Source organism: Eucalyptus grandis, chromosome 5 (genome assembly GCF_016545825.1).
Source record: "Eucalyptus grandis isolate ANBG69807.140 chromosome 5, ASM1654582v1, whole genome shotgun sequence".
Taxonomy (NCBI): Eukaryota; Viridiplantae; Streptophyta; class Magnoliopsida; order Myrtales; family Myrtaceae; genus Eucalyptus; species Eucalyptus grandis.
This window is the reverse complement of record NC_052616.1, coordinates 26,501,483-26,510,265: the sequence shown is the minus strand read 5'-3', so window position 1 is coordinate 26,510,265 and position 8,783 is coordinate 26,501,483.

The following is an 8,783-nucleotide window of genomic DNA, read 5'->3' as shown; positions in this document are numbered from 1 at the left end:
GTTAGTTTGATAAAACGAGGCTGCAATTTGGTGAATGTGGTTGAGGATATATCATTATATGGCATCTACAATTTAAGTCGTCCATTAAGGTTTGTCCAAACTTTGTCATGAAAGGCAGTGCATAAAGGACGGTCGTGGTTTTTTTGTTTTTTTGTTTTTTTTTTTTTGTGTGTTTCCAATAAGATTGGAGTGCATGGTCGGTACAATTGGTTTGATATTTGCACGCAGTGCATTGGAATGACAAGGATCTTTTGCTTTATAAGTTGAAGGCTTTTGAGTCAAAAAAAGAAAAAGACTGGATAATTGCGTTATGACCTTTCCCTTACGATGAGTTAGAAATTTCAAGGGCCAAACATCACTAATAAATGTGGGTAAAGACTGTGACTTTCTAGGAACCATTCAAACGCGTACTTATCCAGAGCTCAACACACGGAAAACCTGCGCGAATGATAACCATTCTGCCCAGATGGGAAACCCTAATTTGATATTTGCGCACTGCACGTTTGTATTCTAAGGATGTTTTGCTTTATAAGTTGAAGGCTTGTTAGTAAAAATGAAAAGGTTGGAAAATTGCTACGCAGCCATTCCCTTACGATGGTCAGAAACTTGTAGGGTCAAACATCACCAATAGATGTGTCCTAAAGACCACAACTTCCCATGAACCATTGAACATGCATTGACCGAAAAGTTTAACACACATGAAACCCCAATAGACCTTGACTTCTTGATGGATGTGTACAAGTTCCTTCCATAAAGACCTTGATGGTTTGGTTAGGGCCACAATTATCGGTTTAGATTGCAAAATCTCTATAACCATCAAGAAGTTATTACTCAATTACCCATTATGACCCCTAGTCGTTTCTTTGGATTGCCCTCATGTATTTCAGCAAACTCAGGCTTTCCACTTCTTAGCAAAAGAAGAGGTCCTCTCTCTATGAAGCATGAAGATTTTCCACATTTTTCAATTGGATCTTGTAACCCTGTCAGCTTGCATGTTCGCAAGCTTGGTGGGAGGGAGAGACTACTCTGTGTTTTGAGAAATGATTCCAATAGGATCGCTATCGTTTGGGATAGGCAACACTTTCAGAAAATTGTCAAAAAAAGTCTAAACTTATTTTACTTTTTCCAATTTAGTTTTAAACCTTTCAATTTTGTCAATTGAGTCCTAAATCTTTTCACATCTTGCCATTGAGTCCATCCCACCAATCTCAACTAGAAATTGCTTGTGTGGATGCTAGACATCCTATGTGGCATGACCTACATTAACATTGATAATTTTTATAATATTTTAATATTTTTGAAATTATTATTATCATTTCCTTTTTTTTCTAACCCTAGGTTAGCGAGGGTGTCATTGTCCTCACCTAAATCGAAGTGAGGGCCATGACCCCCAAATCCTTTGGCTAGCGACAGCTGCGATGCCCTTGCCTAGCTTGGGCGAGGGCCTCTACGCCTTCATTGGCCATAGGCGAGGCCGTTGGGCCTCTTGCTAGTCAGCCGGAGAGGGTTGGGATGCCTTCACCTCGCTTAGGCGAGGTTCGCACCCTCTCTTGTGGTTGGTGAGTGCCACGACACCCTCATCCAAACTAGGCAAGGGTCATTGGCCTAGGGTTAGAAAAAAAAAAAAAAAAAGAGAGAGAGAGAAAAGGAAAAAGATAATAAAAATAATAAAAATTCGAAAAAATATTAAAATGTCATTACAAATTATCAATGTCAGGTGTGGGTTGTATCATGTATGACATCCGACACCCATGTTAGTAATTTTTGATCAAAATTGATCAGATTGACTTAATTAGTAAAATGCAAAAAGGTTTATGACTCAATTGTCAATATTGAAAGGGTTATGATTGAATTAGTAAAAGTACAATTTGTTTAGTACTTTTTTGACAATTTTGCCAAACACCTTTGGAATTTACACACAGTTGATTGGAATTACAAGGCCATTTTTCTTTATAAGTTGAAGGCTTGTTAATTAAAAAAGACTGAAAAGTTGGCCCATGACCTTTCCCTCACAATGGTTTAACAATTTTTAGGGCTGAACATCACCAATAAATGCGTCAAAAAGACCATGACTTTGCATGAACCATTGACTACGTACTGACCCAAAAATCTAACACACATTGAACCCCAAAAGAGCTTGACCTGTTGATGGAAGTGTACAAGTTCCACCATTACACGCGTGCTGGTTTAGATTCTTCTCTTTTAGGATGGTAGCTGGTTTAAACTTTAATCGCATCATAAAACCGTCGGCTTTAGAGACTGCATAAGGACAATATTTTCCTTGTCGAAAAATTAGTGCCCCAACTTTTAAGAACTGAATACCTAAAATTAAATCAAGGATTTTCGTTATTTAAAAATCCATTGTGACATTTATTGAACATTAAATCATCCTATGTGACTCACTAAAAAGTAATGTCATGTAGAAATTTCTAGTAAGAAAATTATCGACGTAAATCAAGTGATCTACTTCTAAATATTATGACAATTAAATGTTTGTTTAAAAAGTTATTGCATCAAAGTGAGTACCTTATAAAAATTATGGCATTGTTAGTGGCCTTATCCTCTCCAATTTTATCAAGAAAGCCAAGAAATTCAAGCAATGTCACGACAACTTACTCAAGATTTTATCTGTAGCCATCGTTGATTTTATTTTGTATAGTCTCCCACTGAACTTGAAAATTTTAACTTTTATCACGCTAGTTAGAGAAGATCATGGGATATAAGAGCTAATTTTGTTTACATTGAGTAATCAAACAAGCTATTAGCTCATGCAATAAAAATGATTAACTTGCTTCCACAACCCCACGTAGTCCGGAATAAGTAAATAGCCCCTTTTTTTCCCTTTACAATACAAAGTATTCGGACCATTTGACTCAAACAAATGTCATGAATGCACGCAATTTGCTTGTTCACACATATCTAGCAAAGCTCCATCCGCAGGGTGGTTGACAAGATTATTATGAATATGAGACGTTATGATGGAATCCGTCATATTTAAATTAAACATTTAATCACTTAGCCAATAATTCAAGATTTTAAAATAAAATGATTTGATTAAGATGAAATTTATGACCAGACTATTTTGATCAGTGTCCTCTCTCGAACTATCATTTTGATAGTAGATGTGAAGTCCATTAGGCTCCTCTATGAAGACCAAACTCCAAAATTCAAACGTAGAAAAAGTGTTGTGTGTGAGACCGAGGTAAACTATCATTGTTGTGAAGTGTGAATTGGATCCGCACCACAGCCACGAGACCTAGCGCCTTGATGAGAGAATAGTAATAACTTGAGCAATATCGGATTAACGCGACGAAATAGAATAATCTCTTCTCTTGTGCAAAATTAATAGCAAAAGATATAGTAGAGCAAAATAAATATCGAGCACGCAAACACAAGGTGATTTTTTTCACGTGGAAAAGCTCCACGGTGTGAGGAGATAAAAAAACTATTAGACTGAAGTCCACTAAAAAATCTTTACTATCAATAAAATCGGGTGAAAAAGGTTATTCTCTATAGCAACAAAGACCTTAAGAACATCAAGGATAATCTAACCAAAAACGCAAGTTTTGATCAACCCACAAAAAACTTGGTGTAGGGAGTTTCAAATGAAAATTAAACCGTTCAGATTCAAGAAGAGTGCGCCATGAACATGTCGACAAATTTTTAACTCAATTGGATCACGAATCAACTTCATATGCCAACTTGATATAAATCAGATTGATCCTTAAACTCTAGATTTCATGATTTCTCTCTTTTTTCTTTTTTCTTTTTTTGGTTACTGTGTCTCTACTAACTTCTTTGCGGCTATCATTTAAAAGATAACGAGAAACCCTATTTCTCCATATGCCTTATCTTATGGTTTCGAGCCCTTTTGGGCTTGCTCTTCCTCCACATGGGAGTGAATCCAGCAAACAAATCTCTCTCTCACGACGATGTGGAGGGATTCATCATCCCTGCTATCAATCGGTAATTGTTCAAGCTTCTCCCTTGGTAGAGTCTTCGTCATCATATTGGAACCATTGTGGTTTGTATGAATTTTCTCAAGTTCCAACAACTTCTCATCTAAAACATCTTTTATCCAATGATTTCTAACATCAACGTGTTTCGATCTAAAATGAAAATATGAATTCTTACCAAGATGAATCGCACTTTGATTATCAAAAAATAACACATGCCTCTTTTGCTTGAACCCAAGTTCTTCCAAGAATTTCTTTATCCATAGCATCTCTTTACTAGCTTCGGTCACCGTAATAAATGTAGCTTTTGTTGTAGAAAGTGCAACACACTTCTACAATCTTGACTTCCATGACACAACTCGACCAGCAAAAAAAATCAAATAACCAGAAGTAGACTTATGACTATCAATATCTCTTGCCAAGTCAGAATATATGTATTTAACTAACTGAAGTTTCCCAGTCCCGAAACTTAGTTTCGAACTAGAAGTTCCCTGAATATATCTCATGATCCATTTTACTGCATTCCAGTGCTTTCTACTTGGATGTTTTCACATCCCAGTTCCCTAAAGCTGAGGTTGAAGAGTCTACTCCAAGTTAGGGTGCAAAACAAACTGCCCTCGATCAAGTTGATGTTCCCTCATCTCTCAACACTCCACAGACTCATTTCACTGAAGCTAATGCTCAAACAAACCCTGATCCAAACTATCCAAGGATAGTAGAACTCCTTTTGGAGGTTAAAGCTCAGCAATATGCAATGGATGTTGAGATCCAAAAGCTTTACAGTGCCTTGAGATCTACTTCAGATTTTCTCACTAGCAAGGTATAGTCTCTAGGCACTCAAGTTCAGACCTTGAATCGGTAAGTTCCATAGACTATAGCCAAAGTCGATGATGTTTATCATCGGTGCCAGAAGCTTGAGGAGACAGTGTAGTCTCTAGGGGATTTTTGATTTGTTCAAGTTCCTAGACAATCTTGATTGCATTTATCTTTTAATCTTTCTATTTTGACTTTCTCTTTCTTTTTGCTATTGATGAAAAAGGGGAGAATGAGAGCATATTTAATTTGTTTGAACTGAAACATGTTTGTTTGAACTAACTGTCTATGTTAAATTTTTACATCCTGCAGTAATCTTTTGTGGTTGTGATTATGGATTTGAATTGAATCTTTGTCTAATTTTTCAAGATTAATGTGTTTTCTATGGTTGTAGAATTGATGTTATTCAAATCTATAACAATCTCTTTTTATAAGTCATCATGTACTGCTAAGTATTGTTTTGCAGGATATTTTTAAATCTGCAAGAAAATTTTGTCACCATAAAAAATGGGGAGATTGTTGGAGAAAACTCCTATGATGTTTTGAAACTGACAAAACTTATCTAAGTTTACTTCTATGTCAAAGTTTATCTTACATCGAAGTCTGCCCACTCGACAAATTCCAGATCGAACATAAGAATGAAGACTTAATCGGACTCAAGATTATTTTCTTCAAAGTATCAATGCGTACAAGATATATCAAGCTTTCTGGTTAGAAATATCACATACCATCTTGGTTATCTTGATTGTAATCAATTTTGAAGAAGCAAATCATTTTGGAAGGCAAACTTATTTGGAAAAAATCTACTTATGGAAACCAAGATTCTAATTGTATAGGCGAACATGATTGACGGTCTTTTATCTCAATCTTCAAATGGTTCAAGATCTCATTGATTGATTATGTCCAATGGGTTGATTGGAAGAATTCCTCTAGAAAGTGACAACGGTCGAGAATGCATGAAGGAGTATCTAAGGTGGTTCTTCAAGTCATTCGAAGGAAAGTGTGAAAGAAGAATTCTAAAGTCTGAAGCTTCCAAATCACTTGTCCTTCATCACTTAAGTGCTTAAACGTGTATTCGAAAGTGAGAAACTCTAGAGAATGATCTTGTGAGAACAGTAGAGACTCCTCATGAGAAGTTGAGATCATAGGACTATAACATTCTCTTTCGATTCATAGTGGAAACCAACCAGAAGACTATCAGCATGAGAAAGTGGACGTAGGCTTGATCTAAGAGAGTGAGCGTAAGCTTGATCTAAACCAAATCACTATAAATTTTGTGTTTACTTTTCTCTTCCCTGAACTTCTTTATTTTACTTACTGCGATATACTTCTATGTTTTGAAATAGTTGTTAAAGTCTGAATCCTTCTCAGAAAGTCTATAGTCAACCAGACTAAAAAATAAAGCTTTCTACTGCATTTCGCGAAAATATATTTTCACATCTATTCATCCCCTTCAAATGTTCATACTAGCCTTTTCAAATGACACATGACAAATGTGTTTAACTTGAGCCACAATAGAAAGTTACACTCGATTTCCACCAAACCCTAAGTCAACACCCCTCACCAAACCCTAAATCATCAACCCCCCTCTCTCTCTTCTTAACCAGCCGCTGCCGTTGTCACCTGTCAAAGCCACCATATCTACGGCAACAATGACATCCACCATCTGCATCTCTGCTTGCGTTAAGTCACGAATGACGAGCCAGACCTTGAAGTTGTCATCTCTACAAATGACCGGACATAATGAACGAAATCAGTGAGAGCGAGACCGGGGTGACAAGGAATGGCAGAACACACCGCGTGGGGGCCACAGAGAGAGGGGCCACAGCGAGAGAGAGAGAGAGAGAGCATCGCTATAGGGCGGCTGCCATTTTTTCTGGCGGTAGCTTTCGGCGCTGGCGGCAGTTGGCGATGGTCACTGTGCGTGGCGGAGGAGAGGAGGGGCCGGGAGGAGTGAGATTGACAAGGAACTTTTTGCTGACGTGTTCATCGCATTGAATGGCCACTGGGCGGCGCTCCGCGAACGGATAAGCAACGTGAAGTTGACAGGTACGGTGTCGTCGCTACAGCCAAAGCGATGATCAGATTAGTGCGCATGCTTTAAGGTGGAGGAGTATTTGGGGAGGCATCACCGTAATCATCGTTGGAGATTTGCAAGTAGGCTTCTGGCAGAAAAAGGTAACATCACTCGCACTTTTTCGTGCCTCAGCTCGTGCCCCACGGAATATTGATGCTGAAAGTGCTCATCAGACCATCGTTCTCGACGCCAGTGGGAGGCACGAACCGAGAGAGCGGTTGACATGTTAAACGAATTGACGACATGGACAGATGCGTCTTATGCAGCAAAAACCCCCCGTGGATGCACGTGCCCTAGTATCTCTGTTCTCTTAATTTTTTTTTTTTTTTTTTTTTTTTTTTTTGGTTATTCGAATCGTTTATCATTCGTGATTCGGACTGATTTTGAAATTTCACATGAAGAGGAGATGGGTTATTTGTCTTTCCAAAGCTATTGATTCATCATTCCACATTTAAAGCCTAGAAGAGGAGTACGGATTCCACTTCTGCTGAGAATTTGTAACAAATCGGTTTGATTAAGTCAGGGATATAACAAGTGGCGAATCTACTATTCCACTCTAAATCGAAAAAAGAAAAAAAGAAAAAAGGTAAACAAAGATATATCCAAAGGTATTAGTTTGATACTACTGTCATAAATCAAGGAAAATGTATCTTTTGTTAAAATTCAAAAGATGTTCGTAAATCAATATTGGGTCGATTTTGTGAGAAGGGTTGCTATCCACTAAATTTACATCCTTGGAAAGTCGACACATCAGCAGCTCGACCTCATCACTGCCCCGCCTCGCCCTGCTTTGCTTTAGGTCCAGAGGCAGTGAACCTAAGGCAATCCAAATTGAAGGTCACCCTAGGAAACCTCCATTACATAAGTGATTTGTGCGATGGTCGCCACTGCACGAATCTAGGGCTTGTTCGTCAGGGAGGCTCAGAGAAAGAGATTGCAAGGCAACGAGGAGGTGGAGGTGCTACAATCGCACCAACAACGTGGCAACTATTTTGGATCAGGGCTACATGTATAGGCAAAGGTCTAGATAGAACATGTGTGAGAGACTTACAAGATGTTTGATGGACCTCTAAAATGTCATGTCTCCACACCTGTACTCATGAGCTCTCAAAAAAATATGTTAAGACTAAGTTGGTCCATAGCGCAACAGCAACAAGTGTGACGTGTGATGACCACCGAGAGCAAGCAACGAGGGAGGCTCGATGCGACGGTGGATGTGGTGGTGCGGCAGAGGAGGTGGGAGGAGTAAGAGATGTTTTGTTCCGGCTTTCAGTTTCTTAGATGAATTTTCTCTAATTCTAGCTGCATTTTGATCTTTTAAGATCCCCTAAGTTTAGAGGATCCAGATTCTCGCATGAAATAAAGAGGACGTAAGAAACTTATAAACAAATTCACTTGAGGTTAAATCCTTAGCATATTAAACACTTCATTAATCTTATGAGTGGGCCGGCCATCAAATTTTACGCGATTGATGAACTTATGTCATGTGCTTAATTCACACGCGCACACAGATTCATTTCTAACTGACCAACCAACTTCTAGGGTTCATATTTACAAGAGCTGTAGTATGACATGAAGCTTCATTGTTACAGAACAGTTACACTTTCTCCTTTTTGAATTTTGCCATTTGTGGTTGTGTTTCGTTATGACGGCATATATGACACCAAATTTGGCTTCTTATATTCCACGAGAGGCATCAATTCTTGACTGAAAATACATAGAAACGAATCAATTGTAAATTCTTAGGATATTCCCACATAGGGAGAGAAAATAGTCAAAGCTACATTTTTAAGACAATAACTTGACTTTTAATTTGTTAGGATCAATGGATATCTATGCCCAAATATATATATTGAAAAGAAAGTAATAAATCTAATAAGAAAATAAACTATTTTAATTTAATGTAGAAACTAGCTATACTAGGAAATGACGAAACA